Source organism: Lissotriton helveticus, chromosome 11, assembly GCF_964261635.1.
Source record: "Lissotriton helveticus chromosome 11, aLisHel1.1, whole genome shotgun sequence".
NCBI classification, from domain to species: Eukaryota; Metazoa; Chordata; class Amphibia; order Caudata; family Salamandridae; genus Lissotriton; species Lissotriton helveticus.
In genome coordinates, this window is record NC_136072.1 from 1008790272 (window position 1) to 1008808675 (window position 18404).

The 18404-nt window shown below is 47.6% G+C and overlaps 1 protein-coding gene across 1 annotated transcript in view; it reads left to right on the forward strand.

The window, feature by feature from the left end:
- The first annotated feature begins 307 nt into the window (after positions 1-307).
- Positions 308-18404, forward strand: part of SELPLG (selectin P ligand) — a 114787-nt gene continuing 96690 nt past the window's right edge. Inside the window, exon 1 of the mRNA XM_078667407.1 lies at positions 308-700. The gene's annotated coding sequence lies outside the window, so the exon portion shown is untranslated. The remainder of the gene's footprint in view (positions 701-18404) is intronic.

The following is an 18404-nucleotide window of genomic DNA, read 5'->3' on the forward strand; positions in this document are numbered from 1 at the left end:
ACAAAGTGAGGCGCTTTCTATTCCAATAACTTTCCACCACATTTTTAAAAACTATGTTGTTTTTTTTTGCAGATGGTGAGCTATTCGGCACCTGCGTTGAAATCATAATTATGCGGCCAAAGAATTGCTTAATTTCTGTGACAGTCTATAGGGTCCTGTAATGAAATATCAGTCTACTAGATAGAACAGCACCTCTTGCAATTGACCTCCCAATCATAAAGGCGCTAGACCCTGCTGTGGGTGTGGTGAGTGACATGCTACAAACGAACGTGCAAGCCCGGGCCGAGCCGGCGTCGAATTCTGCCGCATGTAGCATCACGCCCAGCCAGATAAGTGCTCCGCAGCGTGCCAGAAGAATGCAGCCTTCTCTTGGCTCGCACTTCCGGCCCCCCAAACACAATTTTTTTTCTGAGTGACGAAGCTGAAACATCATGTGTGCCCTGCAGCAAATCTTCAAACCACAGCTTCTCTTCCTTTTTTGTTGTCTTTCACATACATTTCCTGTGCTGCTGCTGCAGGTAACGCCACGAGCCGACCAGGCTTGACTGAACATCCTTGGAGTTTCACTTCGAAGCGGGGAACACTTTGCTTTCCTTACAAGGAGGCCTTCAGCAGTGGATCCGATTTGGGAAATCTCTTTACGGAGCCCAGGGGTCGGGCCAGAGGCACAGACATCTACTCCACTTCCTTCAAGCAACTGGTAAGATAAAAAGTCTACATTTTCTAAATTTGCAGTTCCCAAGTGAGCGAGAGAGATGGGAACCTTCGTATGTATCTTGTACAGAAGCTGTGTGAGTGATGGAATGGGGGCTATTGGACAAGGTACAGTACACTGCACTACTACCCCGACCCCCCTCCATCCACTACTTGAGTTACAGAGGTAAGAAAGCTGGAAAGATTTTCATGCAGTCCCATGGCCAATCTGTGTTCATTGTTTGCAAATGTGTGGATTCCTCCCAACAACAACCAATGTGAGTGTTGCTAATCGCCTCATTTGACACACTGTGTGCCGCTGCAGTGTTGCCAATGCAAAGTTTTACGACAAAGCTTTCACTTCACAATTCTTAGTTGTACATCCCAATAAATGTATGATAGTACCTGCACTGTCCTTACATTTTATGTCTAGTAGATAGTTGTGCGTCAGGAAAATATATTTTATTTTGTTACTTGTAGCATTATATAGTGAGGACTGGCCCCTGAGGGCATGAGAGTGCTTTGCTTGTAACAAGGTCATACATAAGGACAGTTTGCAAGATGCTCCAACACTAGATTAACAATCAAAAAAGGTAAAGTGCAGTAAATAGTTGGGCACCTATATACGAAAAGTAACAAATAATAGAGCAAAATATAGAATATACAAACGCAGAACTAGACCATGTTACATATGCACAATTTGACGACACAGAATCCAAGACTAGGAGCCGGAGAATGGCAAAGTCACAGTTGAGTTACATCAAGTGTCGTGATTGAAGATGATGTTCGGAAAAAAAGACATCAAAGTTGAATTTTTCTCATCAATGTGTCCTTAATGAAATTCACAATCCCTGCGACGGGACCGGTGTCATAGTTTGGATGACTCTGTATCAAACCAGAACGCATAGGACTGTGGTATCCAGTACCCACAGAAATTGTAAGGTGGAGTAAGACAAAGGCTTAGATCAATTTCCTGTTCTGGTTCTTAAAGTTTAAATTAGAAGGAAAAGACAAAACTGACTAAATTTGGAAATCACTCCTGATCTTGTTGCTCACATGAGATCATTTTATAGTTTACACCTATTTGGAGTTAGTTTTGTAAGCGCCATAGAACGGAGTGTGTGCATTCTTGAGTTTGAATCTGCAACTTAATGGGCTTTTGGTAGAGATGGTCCCTAAGGTGACGGGTTATTGTGCCAAATCCATACGGGTCTGGGGCAATCCTGGTATATAGATGGTCTGTTTATCTCCACCACCTGAAGTCTAAACGAAGCAGTATCTAAAGTAAAAAAGAATTGCAATACAGTGAAATGGTTCCCTTGAAAAGCATAATTGAAAATTGAAATGGACATTTCTATCAAATTCTCCTATGTTTGAATATTGACCGGTTATGTATGAGTTGACTTGAAACAAGTAACACAGTCTACAACTATGCATAAAAGTATATGTTTTTCAGATTAAAAAAATTGCTAGAGTTCATTCCCTGAAAGTGCCTAATCTCAAAATAATGCAGCCATATTTATCCTCAAGCTAACCACCTGAGTCGAGAGCATGATGACCCTTTGGGCTCATTCCTGATTTCATTTTGTCTACACTCTACTGTATTCTCTCCATTGTTTTCATATTGTCCAGCTTGTCAATTCAAACAATAATTGCGGAAATCAAATTTTTATTGGAGGGAGTTTAAAATACAGAATTGTGGTACAGTGACAAGACCAATAATCAGATATTGAGGTGTGGTGTGTCTTTAAAGGCAAGTGATCCACAAGGCAGATGATGAATAGTTGTCATCTTCTGGGCAGGCACGCCCTCTGTGAGTGCAGTACTGCACCTAGCGACCAGGCAGAGATTATCCAGTGGCTGTGATCCTGAAGATGGTCTTCACGGTGTGAGAGGATGGACTGCCATTGGTGGGGTGTCTGATGTTAGATGATGAAAACTAATGAAGAAAGCAATGTTAAGGTTGAAATTGTGCATCGTCTAGTTAAAGTTACAAATTAGGATCCTTCTTATAACCTCTTCACTGTCTCTTTCTCGGTCCTACGATGCACTGGATGCAGAATAATAGTGATGTGTGGTGACTTGCATGCACAGGACGTGATACATTAGCTAAATAGTACACCCTCCAAATATAGGTAACGGGTATAGTGTAAACGAACAAACAAACGCTTCATGGTTGCTGCGCTGCGTGATGCAGTAGTAAATTTGCCCTTTAGTGTCAGAACAGTAGTAACAGTTACTCCACTAAAACCCTGTGGCGATCATGTCCACCTGAGGTGCCTTTCAGCCTTGTGGCTGACAGCACCTTATGTGTCTAGGGCTGCAAAGGATAGTCCAAGGATGGAGGGCGGAAGGATGTGTGACGTTGCGAGTTTGAGAAGTCTGGCGACTCGCAACTTTTCAAAAGTTTTCTATTAAACCTTCACGCAAAGTGTGAAGTATGCAAAGCTTATTCTTTCTTAAGCTAACAGGGGACAGCTCCTTCCTCAGAAAGTAAAATAACACCAGACAAACATGAAGGCCTATAGTAAGCTACAACACCTTCTTTCCCCATGAATCTCTCTGTTCTCCTCAAACCCCGGCACATCTTGTCAGTGATAAAAAAAAGCTGTGCTTGTGGTTTGAGATCCTCTACTTCATGTCTACTCAGGGCTGGCTTTAGCGCTGGCGGCACCTGGAGCGACAATTATTTTTGGCGCCCCCCCCCACCATGGCCACCTCCTTGGATTCTCTCACTTCCACCAGGCAAAAGTGCCCTTCATCTGTCCAGTCATACATTATTGCTAAAAACAGCGCCCCCCTCCACAGGTCAGCGGCCAGTGCGGCCGCACCAGTCGCGCTGCCCTAAAGCCGGCCCTGTGTCTACGGCTCTCTGTTATTTCATGCATTAACTGTCTCAATTCAGAGCTATTAAGAAAATAATGTGGATTTTTTCACCTATCAATATATTTATTCCAGGACCAGCATATTTACCTCTTTATTAGATGGAAGACAAAATCAGATCACATGCTCACACCTCACACCTCCCACCACCACCACCCTTTACACCCAGGGCAGCGGCCTGACCATAAAGCTGATCTCACTAGTGTTTTCTGCCTGTGAGAGTCTTTTCTCTTACATCCTTATTATTTGCATACAGTTTGTGCAACAAAAAGGCATTTGAATATAAGTAATCACAGAGCCAACTTTCCAACAACTGCTCACTACTTCCTTTTATTCTGGCATGGTATCTTATTCCTTCTTTTGACTATTTCAAAATGGAGGCTCCTTCGGCCAGCTAATGGAATATATACCCACTGGGCTGTCACCAACACATCTTAAGTAAAATGTCGCCAGTTAACTGTTCCAAATTTGGACCCACTCATTGTGATGGCATTTATCATGCAGAGTGCCAGTACATGGTCAACAGAAGGCACCTCAGAAAACCCCCGTTCCAAGGGAGCACTCACACTCTGCCTGGTTCAGAAGTACATTCTGAAGAACCCACAGAAGAAAAGGAGTCTTTGCTGAAAAAGCAAATTGTTCTGCTAAATTGCCCAATTTTAGCCGCAGTCATTGCTACTCCCTTGCTGCAGTTATAATCACCAGACCGTTTTCGTGGCTGTAGTTGGCATGTGGAGCAACCTTTCAAAATGGCCTCTCTTTTGACATTGTTCCTTGTTCTTCTTCACAATCCACCCCTCCCTCCCCTGTGTAAGATGGCCCCAATGAGCACAGTCCTGCGGGGCTCAGCACTGAGTGCACACCCTGAGCAGGTTCATCGTGCCCCTGCCTTGCAGTCCCATTTCACTAACTCCTGTAGCCCACTTGTACGTCAGTCAGTGCGCGTGGCCAATGCCAAGCATTCAACTGCTGTAAAGCTCACTCAACTTGCAGCCGGCGGACACGTTGGTGCTACTTCCCATTGAATAGAGGATGACGGATGCTGGGGTCGCTGGTTAGCTGACAGATATTCAGAAGATACCCCAGGGTAGACCGCTCCCACCTAAATTGTTCTGCTACTTTGAAGCAACAAAGAGCAATTGCTGATGTTACAAGTGCTCCACCGCTTGCTTGGCCAGCCAGCCTTCAGTGCAGCAATTACATTCAAGCACAGGAAGTGCAGTAGAAGGGTTTCACATGGCACAGTAGTCAGAGAGTTAGCAGCACTGCCAAAACCTTGACCACGACCCACATTCTGAATTGTAGTTGTCACAGTTTTACACGTAAAGAAACCGACGAGAAACCGCTATTCTACAAGAGCCACTTTTCCATAGAACATTATTTAAGTTTATTTCTAAACTAAAACATACAGGGATAGACTTATTACATTTCATAGTTAACTTTTTTCGTATTGCTACTTTAAATGTTTTATCAGAGCTGTTCTTTTCACTTAGAAAATGCATTAATGTTTGAAGAAACTCGTGCACCACAGTTCCAATCTAGAATAATCAGCCAGCCTTTTAAGTCTTTGCACAGTCCCATGTGGGCCTAAAGTTCTTGGGTCCAGGATGAATGCAGGACCATTTTAAAGAATATATTTTTATTTAATTCATACCATTGACATAGAGATAAAACAAATTATTGCAATGCTCATGTAGGAGGTACACCGGTACAGAGCATCATAAAATAGCAAATAGAATTGTCACAAAAACTAAATCAGTGCTTTTCAACAGATAACAAAGAATTGGAAGGATACATCTTAACTATCATATTTAACATGGTGGTATGCTGTTTGTCATAATCAAAGATAGGATACAACCTTTGTATAGCCTAAATTCCTTGCTAAGAAACATCTACAACTCTGGTCTCCGGTCACGCAGTTTTTAGATACTAGTGCAAAAAATCCTTCGCTCCCACTCCCTTGGTGCAAGAAGTTGTTCAGCCTCCCTGACTTCCCTTACATTGACAACGACATCGTTTAATATGTTATTTCTGTATTATTCATAAGATTACATCTCTCTAGTATATCAAGTCCTTCTTCTTTTATTAAGACTTCCAGGAACCAGCCCTTTGTATTTCTTAAGGTATTTTGTTTCTCTCTCCCAAACAGAATATGTAATGTTTGTGTTCTTTCCTATGTCATTTTTGATGTTTAACCCTTTCGCTGCGGCGGCAATTCCCCCGCAGCGCTAAGAGGCGGGGGGGGGGGCGCGGCGCTCCGACGCTTATGACTGAACCGCTCTGTCACGCCCCTCGGGTGGGCTGTGCTTGTGACGGAGCGGTTCTGTCACGGCCCCGCCCGCTCAATAGAACGCGCAGCACAGGCAAGCGGGTCGTGACGGAACCGCTCCGTCACCAGCACAGCCCACCCGAGGGCGTGACGGAGCGGTTCCGTCATAAGCGTGGGAGAGGTTAATTGTACGAAGTATTGATGTTTACTCAATTTCTTTCAATAAACTTATTCCTTTGAAACTGAAGAACACCCAATTTCAGTGACATAATAGCAGAGAAAAGCCATTGTCTTACAACCTATCTTATTAGACATTTCTAAGATGCGGTAAAGCACGGGGCTTGTGGCCAGGGAGTTCAAGTCTCCCCTTTCAGGGGTCTGTCAGACATTTCATACCCTTCTTCTATATCATCAAGTACCATTTGAACTCGTATTTCGTCAGCTAGTAACTAATCACAGTCATCTTTATATCACAACTATAATGAGGGACCCTGCAGCTGCATCCAGTGTATCATTATTCTTAGTTTGGCTAGCAACACCAGCGCCTGGATACCATCACAGGTAACAAGTAGCGCTCTCTACAAATCTACTGGTTGATTGATTGAAAGAGATAATTGTATGGCAAATTTTACTCTTTTTAGGTTTTGGGGTGTAAGCTCAGTATACAGTGTGTCAGAGAGCAATGAACGTTTATCACCAGTATCGTAGTCAAGGCAGTTATCACCCGGCTCCAACAGTCGCCAACCACAAGGCATAACCATACCATTCGAAAAAAGTCTGCTGAAAAATTGTGGCATCTAGGAGAGTCACCTTACTGTGCTGGGTAGATCATGCTAAATCATTCGAAGGGTAAGGATGGCCTGATATAATATTTTGAAGTGGGTCAGGGGAAACCTGGTATCCATTGGCACCCATTTATGATACTCCCGTGCCCAATTCCTCTATGGGTCAGTGAACAGACTATTGATATCCTGTTCCCATCCTGGTTTTATTTTCAGGAGTTCATGCATCAGGTCTTGCAGCATTGCTTCTTAAATTAAAGAGATATGTCTTCCCCATCCTGAAGTCCCACAGTGGCATTCACTGTGAATGATTTTATGGGGTATTGCAAAAAACCACCCCAACATTTTCATGCTGCTGCAGTCATTTTAGCAAACATTAATAATTGACCCAGACCAATCAGCAAACTTTTTCTGGCTTCTTTGAATGTAATACATTCTTCCCCTTCATTTGAGATCCCTAGCTCTCGGCATCCTCCCTCTATCCATCCCGCTGCCTCTGAGGTTTGCTTCAATTCACAAAAGCCTGGGTGAGTCCATGTTTTCATAGTGTCTCACTAGGATTTACAGGGGGAGCCAATTTGTTGGAATTTAATGCCCTCCCACACCCTTGCAGGTGTAATGCTTCAGCATCACATAACTCAGTGTAGATAGTTCACTTCCTTTTGGTCCTGACGAATCGCGAGTCTATCGACATAAACGCACAAAACATGTTGACCGTCCAATAAATCTCAACAACTGACACAATAACAGGGGACATCATTCCCCAAGAAGTGTCAGTTACACTGTTTTTAATTGAGGCAGGAGACCCCCAGAATAAAAGTTTTTCCAGGTACTCCCAGCCTCATTTTTAACTTATGATCACATCTACACTTTCTCTGGCCCCATACCCGCACTTCACCAAATGGCTGTTGGAAAAAAGAACTCCGAATAAGTGCCCCTCCTTGAGGTGAGCCCGTTGGGTATTGCACCGCCGACCCAACGAGGAGCAGCCCAGATGATGAAGCATGACACCTGCAAGGGTCAAATGGACTCCCCCTGTAAATCCTAGTGAGACACAGTGGGTCCCAAACCTCTAGTGACTTTTCATGACCCCCTACCAGAGGAACAGCACCACATTCCTTTTTTTGACTTCTTGATTAGGGCATCTGGTTGTGCTGGACCTCCCACTTCTGACAAGTGGAAAAAGCCCCCAATTCCTCTCCCTACTTTGATAATAATTCCATGTTTTCATAGTTTACATAAAGGAGCACTTTCACCATGTTTTAGCCAGGACCTTTTCTAAAACTGGAGCTCTCTCTACAGGTGTGTGTATTCCTGCCTACAGGGCAGGAACTGGGGCAGTACTGGAGTGCATGGATCTTTCTCCAGTACAGTGAGCGAATCGAAAAGCCATGCTCAGATTTGACTTGGCAGGGAGGAGACGGGTGGGGGGGGGTTTGTCCAGGCTTAAGTGTAGGGACGCATTAACAAGCCTACTCGCCTGCCTTTAGCCAAGGGTATGATGACAGACTGCTGGCTGAGAGAGATTCAATCAATCAATCAATGATTTATAAAGCACTACAAATCACACTTGAGAGTCTCAAGGCACTGGAGTTGCTAGCTGCTTCGTGGTGCTCTGTTCATTCAAACTGGCAGGTCTTGAGTCCTTTCCTGAATTCCCAGAGTGATGGGGTAGTCCTGATGTGCAGGGGAAGGCCATTACAAGCTTTTGCCCCCAGGCGAGAGAAGGAGCATCCACCACTGTGCTTTGGCAAATCTGGGGGGTGTCTGCGAGGAAGAGAGACTGGTGGCAGATCATAGGTGTCTGGTCAGTTAGTGGAAGGTTATGAGTTTGTTGATGTATGCTGGACCTTCACATAGATTCCAAGGTTTGAGATTGCTATGTGTGACATTTTCATAGTTTCAGTGTAATTATGAGTGACATTTCAGCGACTACGAGTGACACTTTCTCGTGAGCAAATTGAGACAGTGCTCTAAGTCTACCCAAAACCAGTTAGACCGGCCATGTCGCAACCAACCTCTTCTAAATCCCCTTGGCAGGTCTACTCTTCCTTGTGTTTAGTGTTCCAACCTTGTTAGGCCCTGCTCTCTTTTTAGGCATTAGGTTCCAGATCCTAGGCACAATCTTACATTCCCTCTCAACTGCTTTAATGCACATAAAAACAGTCCATCATTTTTGGAAAATATTACCCCCATCTTGCATTGCACCACACGGCCCGTAACTGATTTCAATAAACACCTGGCCTGCTTGTGCCTTAAGGCAGCTGAAGTCCGTGGCGCATGCTAAGCAGAAGAGCTATAATTTATAAAGCACATTGAAGCAGAGTGAGAGATCTGTCACTCCAGGCACTGACTTACTTACCTTGTGAGGCGAGCAGCAATTCGGTATGGGCCAACTTGTGCCCGCAAAGACTCCCACAGCAAATTAACACTACCCAGGCATGAGAATCTCTCAGGTTTAGCAGAACTGCACATACAGTGGTGTGTTAGGGGCTCCATGGCCGCCGTGGTCCATGAGTTTGGGTCAGGACTGGTCTGGTCATGGGGATCATTCATTTTTTACTCTATAAATTGCAGTGCGAGCAGTGCTGTCATTGCCAGTGCAGCCTCCCACAACTTTATCTCATGAACTCAACTGCAGCCACTCTGTCACCTCGCGGCTGTCTCAGTAGTAGCCATTGGGCACTGCCTCTCCCGATGTCAGTCATGAATGTTATCAGTAATGCCGACATGGTGTTGGGAATGGTTGTTACATTGTAGCAGCTAGAGCTGCCAAGCAGCTCAGCCAGCGCCCCTAAGCCTGCCAGAAGCAGCGCACATGGCACCCGGCCACTCCAGCTTTAGCATTGGTGCATGATTAGTAGTGCTAAGTAGGGCTTGACAGCCGAGGAGGCGCTATGCCTATTATCTGGACAAGACCGAAGTCCTCATCATGAGACCCACCCCTCAGCTTGGGATGACTCCTGGTGGCCTGCTGCATTGGGAACCCCCACCCCCACGGACCATGCACGAAACCTCAGCATCATACTGGACTCCTCGCTCACAATGAACCGCCAGATTAACACTGTATCCTCATCACGCTTCCACATGCTTCGCCTGCTTTGAAAGACATTCAGATGGATCCCCACCAAATCGAGAAAGACAGTCACCCATGCACTTATCAGCAGCAGACTCGACTATGGCAACCCACTCGACGCCGGCGTCATCCAGAAACTCCTCAGGAAACTACAGAATGTTCAAAATGCCACAGCCAGACTGGTCCTCAATATCCCCCGCCGCAGCCACATCATCGAACACCTTCGAGAACTCCACTGGCTCCCAGTCACCAAAAGAATCACCTTCAAGCTCCTCACACATGCCTACAAAGCCCTCCATGATGCAGCACTGGCATATATGAACCATCGCCTCTCATTCCACTTACCCACCATAAACCTCCGCTCTGCCCAACTGGTCCTGGCCACCATCCCACGGATACACAAGACTAGAACCGGAGGAAGTTCCTTCTCCTACCTCGTCGCCAAGACCTGGAACACCCTGCCTCTCCACCTAAGGCAATCCCCATCACTGACCCAATTCAAGAAGGATCTCAAAGCCTAGCTCTTCGACTGAACCCCAGCACCCAGACAGATCAGCAGGGCCCCTCCCCCGCTAGCCGCGCATTACAAACCCTTGATCGATTATGCATGACTTTGCATTTTAGTGTGGTGATGCAGCCCATCACATCAAAATGCGCCAGTCTAGTGCCTGATGAATGGTACTTTATCAGGGCTGACTCCGTTGTGCAGGGCTTTATATGCGTGGGTCAACATCCTGAACCAGAATCTATTTAGAACTGGAGCCAGTGTAGCTTCTTGAGGTGCATTGTGATATGGGTCTATTTGGGGAGGTGGAGGATGAGTCCTGCCGCTGAGTTTTGTATTGTCTGTAGGCTCTTTAGGAGATGTGCGGTGATTCCTACATAAGGTGTGTTCCCATAGTCCAGCCTACTGGTGACGAGGGCCTGCTTGGCTGCCCTTCTGGTGTTGATTGGGAGCCACCTGAAGAGCTTGCAGAGCATACACACAGTGTGGAAGCAGGCAGTCAGACTGCATTTAACAGTTTCTTCATAGATATCTTGCAGTCCAAGATGATGCTGAGGTTGCGGGCTTGGTCTGTCGGGCAGGGGATAGGCCGAGTTCAGCAGGTCACCATGCATTGTTCCATGGCATGGTGTTATTCCCAACGTTAAGGACTTCTGTTTTGTCTTTTCTGGACTCTATCCAGTCAGTCCATCGAGACCAGAAGGCCCTGAATGCTTCAATGTATGGCCTACCTTACCGAAGTATTGCAACTTTGAGAACCTCCTATATTTCCACAGTCGGACATCGACTGAGGGTTACCCAGCTTTTTCCGATGGGAACCTTGATTGTAAGACTGTGTTTGTTTGCAGAAGTTAACGTGATACAATACTGTACCTTTCGAAACAAATGCAACTTCCACTTGAACAATGTTGTGTGTACAAAGAGCTGTGATAATCAGGCTACAAGCAATTGAATGTGACACAAGATGTCCTTTTTACACATACTTCAAACCTCTTAGTATGCTGATGGGCACTTTGCTTTGGAGTAATTTTAATTAACAAAGATTTTGTTTTACACTATAAAAAAATATATTTTTAGCACACAGTTGCATAGTTCCCCTCACGTTGCCTGGCTTCCTGAACTCATACACCAGGCATCAAAAAAGACAAAGGACACAGTGATGAGGCTAAATGAGGAAATATTCAAAAGGGAAGCAAAACATAATATTGAAACTGTGACCAAAAAGAGAATATACACAGGAAGAGGATGAACCAACACATGGGCTTCAGAATGCAGAAGTCAACAAACAAAACTTACCCTGCAGCTTTGAAGAACGGCCAGAAAATTATCTTACCACTTTGTAAGAAATAATAGAACAACTCACCATGCTCACCAGCTAACCAAAACAACACTAGTGAGTTCCAAAATGATAAACTACAAGGAAGTAAAAAGCATCGATGTAATGGAAATTGACTAACATCTATATGCCATCCATCACAGACTTAAAGGGAAAACATCAAACAAGGAGTTACAAATACAATTGTTGTTACCTTACTCACCCCTCTTTCCAAAGCATGGGCATTGACATATCTGTTCATGTGTTTACAGAGAAGATTGGCCTAGTGCCTACACCATCATACAAGTTAAATATGTTCACATGCACTTGTTTCCTCTCTTTTTTAAGCATGCTTGAACATTTTTTTTTTTTTTTAAATATATTTATTGCGGAAACATAGAGGACATGAACAGGCAAAACCTCCCGTAAGCATCAATAGGCAATATTTAGCAGTATGCAACATTCAGGATCGTACACAGCCTCGTGGCCCACATCCCGGAGGCCGGGCGGCGTAATGTCAGTGGATGGCACAGTTATAATCATAGTCGTTTGCATACTGTACACGTGCATCTCCAGTGTCCGCTGGTTTTCAGGTATGTCCCTTCCTACGTCCTCCATGGCGCGCTACCCCCATCCCTCTGGATAGATACATTTTGTAATAAAAACACAGTCCAACACAGAACAACAAACAAACCCCCCCATACGTGGCATCAGTAATAGAGTACGTGCAATAGCCAGGTCATCCATTCAAGGCCCAATAAGGTGCAGACATCACATTCAATAGCGATCCTCTGGGAATTCAGACAAATCACAGGGGTTATATAATAGGGAACATTAGTGCGCGCCCAACAGGGCATTACACCGGACCAGGTCCCTCCATCTCCCCTCCCTCCGCCTCCCCCTCGGATCCAGACCCCTCAGGGGTGAACAATTCAGCACTAGTGGCATCAGTTGTCATCTGGCAACCCCTCCGCACACATCAACCTCCAAGCCAGCAAGTCTTCCTGGAGCTTTTCATCGCGGCGCGTGCACTGCATATGCGTCTCCTCAGCCAGGGACCACTCCCTAACATCCTTAAGCCACATGGAGACCTCAGGGGCCCTCCGCCCCATCCAAGTAATGGCCATTCGCCGCCTTGCTAACACCAGTAACAGCTGTAGGAACTTGTAAGACAAATTCCTCCCTTTAGGCTTAGGTACCAGGGCCAAGAGACAATGAAGCGGATCCAGGGCAATCCGGAGGCTCGTGACAGGGCCAATATGGTCGACCACCTCGCTCCAAAAGCTATGGACCTGCGGACACTCCCAAGCCAGATGGAAGAATCCAGCTCTCTCCGCCCCACACCTGGGACAGCTGTCCCGCCTATCCACCGAGATGCGATTCAAGGAGACCGGGGTCATGTATGTGCGATGCACAAAAAAGAGGATCAACTTGAACCATGCATTACACAAGACTTTCCGGGTCAGTAGCCCAATTCGTGTGCGCAGTCCCGGCTCCAGAGTAATCCCCAGGTCCGTCTCCCAGGCCGCCCAGGACGGTGCGATCGGCGGCGTCGAGTCCCGTCGCATGGCCGAGTACAATAAAGAGATCAGCCACTTCCCTCTGCCACAGGAAAGAAGGATGTTGAGGGTGTGAGTCAGTGGGGGCGCCTCTGGGAACTGAGGCCAGGTCGTCCGTGCCACCTTCTGGAGTCCCCTGTAGTGCAGGTACTGTCCCCTGCTCAGGTCAAAGGCCTCCGTGGCACGCTAATAAGACACAAAGGAGTCGTCTGGGTACAGGTCCACCAGAGTCTCACATCCGCCGTCTCGCCATTCCCGGAAGGACATATTTGCCTCCATCCGCAGTGCCGGGGCCAAGATCCACACTGGCAGCTCCTTATGAAATGGGGCCCGCCGCAAGACTTTCTCCACAAATCGCTGCCAAACTCCCCCTGCGTGGCGCACCACATAGGGCAGGTCCTCGCCCACTCCCCTGCCTTGCATCAAAGCCACTCGTAAAGTCTTCTCGTCCGCCCTGCCTGCCAGTAGCTGCAGCTCCCAGTTGTCTGTATCTGCGAACCACCCCGCGGCGGGTAGGAGCTGCGCCGCATAATAATAGAGGTCAAATCTCGGGGCCTCCAGACCTCCCTCCTCCCAGCTTCGGACCACAGTATGTAGGGCAACTCTGCTACGCCCGCCCGCCCAGAGTAGAGATGTGAGCAGCGAGTTGAGCGTGCGAAAAATTCGCGGGGGGAGCGGGCATAAGGTATTTTGCAGGACGTACAACATCCTGGGCAACATCACCATCTTAGCTACCGCTAACCGCCCCATAAGGGAGAGAGGGAGCGTGTTCCAGAAGGACACAGACTGATGCAGGGAGTGGAGCACCCATTCAGCATTGCGGGCCAGCAGGAGTTCGTCCGACGAAGCCACCTGAATATCGAGATATCGGAACGCCTCCAGCTCCCACCTCAACCCCACGCCCGGGAGGTTCACATTCGGATCCGCAGTACAACCCGCCAGCGGGAAAATCAAAGACTTCCCAGGGTTAATGCGCAGCCCGGAGGCCGCGCCAAAGCGGTCCAGCAGCCGCATCAAGGCGGGGAGCGAGTCGCTCGGGGAGGTCAAATAGAACAGAGCATCGTCTGCATAAAGGGAGATCACATTCACAGTATCGGCCACCCTAATGCCCCATTGCGCCATCTCAGTACGAACGGAGACCGCCAGAGGTTCTATTGCCAGGGCAAATAGGAGCGGCGACAGGGGGCACCCCTGTTGGGTGCCCCTACCCAAGGACCACTCCTCTGAGCGGGCCGAACCAAGCCGAACCCTAGCTCTGGGCGCCCCGTAGAGCACTTGGATCCAATTGCAGAACACTGGCCCCAGTCCCGCCATCCGGAGCATTTCCAAGAGATACCCCCAGCTGACCGTGTCAAAGGCCTTAGCCAGGTCAATTGACACTAGTAGGTGGGGATCCTCCCTCCCCCGCACCTCGTGGAGGATATGGGTCAGGCGCCACAAATTCATCTCAGTATTGCGACCAGGGATAAACCCACACTGGTCCTGATGGACCAAGTGTGCCATGTGTGGGGCTAGGCGAGTGGCTAATAGTCTGGTGAGGATCTTAACGTCGGTATTGATCAGAGTGATAGGTCGGAACACCGCGGGATCGCAGCTGTCCCCACCCGGCTTCAAGATCATACAGACCTCCCCCTGATTCCTGGTGGACGGGAGAACACCGGTCTCCAGGGCCTCATTATAAACCTGTTGGAGGAGGGGGGCCAGGACATCGCTAAACGAATGGTAAAATTCAGGCGGGAAACCGTCTCCACCCGGCGCCTTAGCCCTCGGCAGGGCGGCCAACGCCACATTAATCTCCCGAAGCGTCAACGCAGCATCTATTTCCTCAGCCGTCTCATTCGAGAGGGCCTGGAAAGCCAATCCTTGCAGGTAAGGCCGATAGGAGGCCTCCGTGATCAAAGGGTCAGCCGCATACACCGTCTGCAAGTGGGAGCGGAGGATCTCAAGAATATCAGACTCCGAGTGCACCATATCACCAGCTGGAGCCCGTAGGGCAACTATCCGCTCCGGTGCGAATTCACGCCGAAGAATCCAGGCCAGCAGACGACCAGACTTGTCCCCCTCGCGGGGGAGACGCTGTCTATACTGGCCCAGAGTAAATTTGTCGAGGCGGTTAAGAATGTCATGGACGGACACCTGGGCCGCCTTTTCGGCTGCCCGATCCGAGTCGCCGGGGTCAGGTAGAGTCTGACAGCGCCGAAGCATATCCTCTGCACCCCGCAGGTCGCAGAGCAGTTGCTTCCGGACCCCATATGTAAGGCCCATACAGGCACCGCGTACCACCGCTTTTAGGGCCTCCCACTTGGTGGAGTAGGGTAAATCACCGCTCTCCCAGTTCAATTCTATGTAGTCCGTCAGGGCAGTCGCCACATGGTCCTTCCCCACCTGGTCCTGCAGAATGTCCGCTGGCATGCGCCAGGTGCGGGGACGCGCAGCCTGGTCAGACCATTGCGCCATGCATGTCAGTGGGGCATGATCCGACAGAAAACGGGCTTGGTGGGTTACCGTCAATGAGAGAGGCGCTGCAATATTGGCCGCAAGGACGCGGTCCAACCTACTATGGGTGTTGTGCGTTGGGGTGTAACAAGTATACAGCCTCTGCGTGGGGTGGGCTGTACGCCACACATCCACAGCCCCCAGATTCTGCATTACTTCCCTAAGGCACGCTGTCATGCGCGGCTTCGTGCCGGAGGGAGGGGGATGCCGATCCAGTTCCGGATCCAACACGCAATTAAAATCCCAAGCCAGAGGAGGGGCGCATCGAGGTCCGAGACAACAAGGTCCTGAAGGCGGGAGAAGAAACCAGGGTCGTCAACATTTGGTGCATAAGAATTTAAGAGCAGAAAATCCCTACCATCTAGCTTAACCCACAGCAGCAGGTACCTGCCCTCAATGTCCGCCTCAACATATTGAATGGCACAGGGCACCCCAGGCGCCACCCAGATTAGGACCCCCCTGGCATAGGTGGAGAAGGAGGAATGAAACATTTGGCCCCTCCATTTTTTGGACAGTCGCTGGGCACCCTCCTCGTCCAAGTGTGTCTTCTGGAGACGCGCAACGGAGACCCCATGAAGCATGTTTGAACTTTAATGTGTTTAACAGTTGTATATTCATTCCTGGGCACTATCGTACCATTGATCAACATAATATACCAGGAAATACCCCCATTAAGTAAACACCAGCATTAAGTCAACACCAGTGGTATATAACGGAGGGCATGGTCATGCCATGCCTGCCTACATGTCCTGAATTGCAATTAGCAAGCATAAGCCAGACTGAAAGCAGATTTGTATACCATGGATGCTCACAATTTAGCACAGAAAGGCCTGTGAGCGTAAGCAATGTAGAGATGAGTTGAAGGCAGGCTTAGAATGTTGAGTTTTGTCTTAAATGCACCAGACTAAAGACATGTAAAATAACTCTCCATGTGTGGTGTGGCTAAAGGCGAGTGCCTGGGCTGGCAGGATGCTACAACTGGTAACGAGATAGGGGCTATGAAGCTCATGCACAGAAAGCGCTCTTCCAGAAAGTTTGCCGTGGTCCAGTAAACTGCTTGTGCATGCCACATGTGCCGCAGTCAAAGTGCAGAATCAACACTGGCACCGGTAGAGTCTCAGAGCAATGCCAGCCTGTATAAAATGCTCACCAGAGCATTCATTCTTGTCAGCTACAAGGTGAAAAGAATTACAGCCATTGTGGCAAGCCCAGCATTTTACTGGGGTGGTCTGTTGACATGAATGCCATAGATATCCACAAAGATTCCAATAATCATCATCTTTGTAAGAGGGAGAGCACTTTACCAGGGTGGGCAGTGGACACAATGATCCATACAGACATATGCTTACACTCATACTCACAAACAGGCATGTTTGAGCATATATGTGCACATGTACACACACACCCACTACCCACCTCTGCATCAAGATCTTTTTTCCGCTATTACTACTGCTCTCTTAAGCTGCCATTCTGACACTTGTGCTGGTACACCTGACACCTCTGCTTCCTCATGTTGCAGCTTCTCACTATGTATACCCCGTGAGGATGGAGAGATTACAGGATACCTTGGGAGAGAGGGCAGTGCCTGGAATGAGGGGGCAAACTGGAGTGCCTTGAGTAAAAGGAGCCATTTAGTGTGCTTTGGGGAGCTTGGGAAGCTGGCCATCTCTGTTGCCAGGAGAGGTGGGAAAAGGAAGAGCAAGGGTGCTCTCGGGAAGTGGCCCATAGTTCCCACAGGTCGGAGAAACTCTGGGTCTACCAGAAGCTACACCTCCAGCAAAAGGATTCCTATTTTTTCCTTTACCTATAAAGACTACCATTCGTTTTCTTTTATTCTTGCAATGCAGGTAGCAATAAGATACTCAGGGGCATATTACCAACAACTAGCGATAATTATCGCTATGTTGGTTTAGCGGCGATATTTTTATCGCCGAGCTGCGGCGATTTTTATCGCTTAGGAACCTTGCTATTATCAAGGTTTATCTCCTAAGCGATAAAAATCGGCCGAAATGCATGAATATCGCTGAAAAGTCAGCGATATTCATGCATTACCGAGCTAATGCTCTTAGCCATGTTATCCACCTACCATTGGATAACATGGCTAAGAACTGCTCAGGGGCAGGTGTTAGCTTTTGGAGATATTCGCGCTTAGCGCGAATATCTCCAAAAGTTGGTAATAGGAGATAGCGATGTTAGTGACTGTTTCCAGTCGCTAACATCTTGGCACGCCCACTTTGCATGTCATTAGTGATAAATATCACTGACATGCAAAGCGGGGCCCAAGATGGTCGCTATCTCCTACTAGCTGTCGCTAACTGGTGTTAGCGACAGCTAGGTAATAGGGAGATAATTTTATCTCCGCTTTCTTGGCTTTTAAAGCCAAAAAAGCGGAGATAAACCCCCTTGATAATATGCCCCTCAGTTTTCCCATAGCAACCTCCTGAGGAGTCCCTTTTCAGGAACCTCAACATAATACTTTGCATCAAGGCACTTCTGCGTTACACCCTTGATTGCAACCTATAAGCACACATACAATAGGTTCTCCATTATTCAACCTGGACAAGGCTTTTGCAAAGTTAAGAGTGTGGCTGAAGGTCATCTTGACTTCAGGAGAAATAAGAAACATAGCAGCAAAATAGAATCAGAACATCACAAAGCCAGTATGTCAAGCCCTTTTATGAGTGAAAATGCTTTTTGATTAGCAAGTTTATTTGTGTAGGTAGATGAGTAAGTGAGTGCAAGCGTGAGTTAATGGCTGACTGGATAAGCGAGTGCATTGGGGTGTGAATGAAAGAGTGTGTGCAGGAATGAGTGACTGAGTGCATG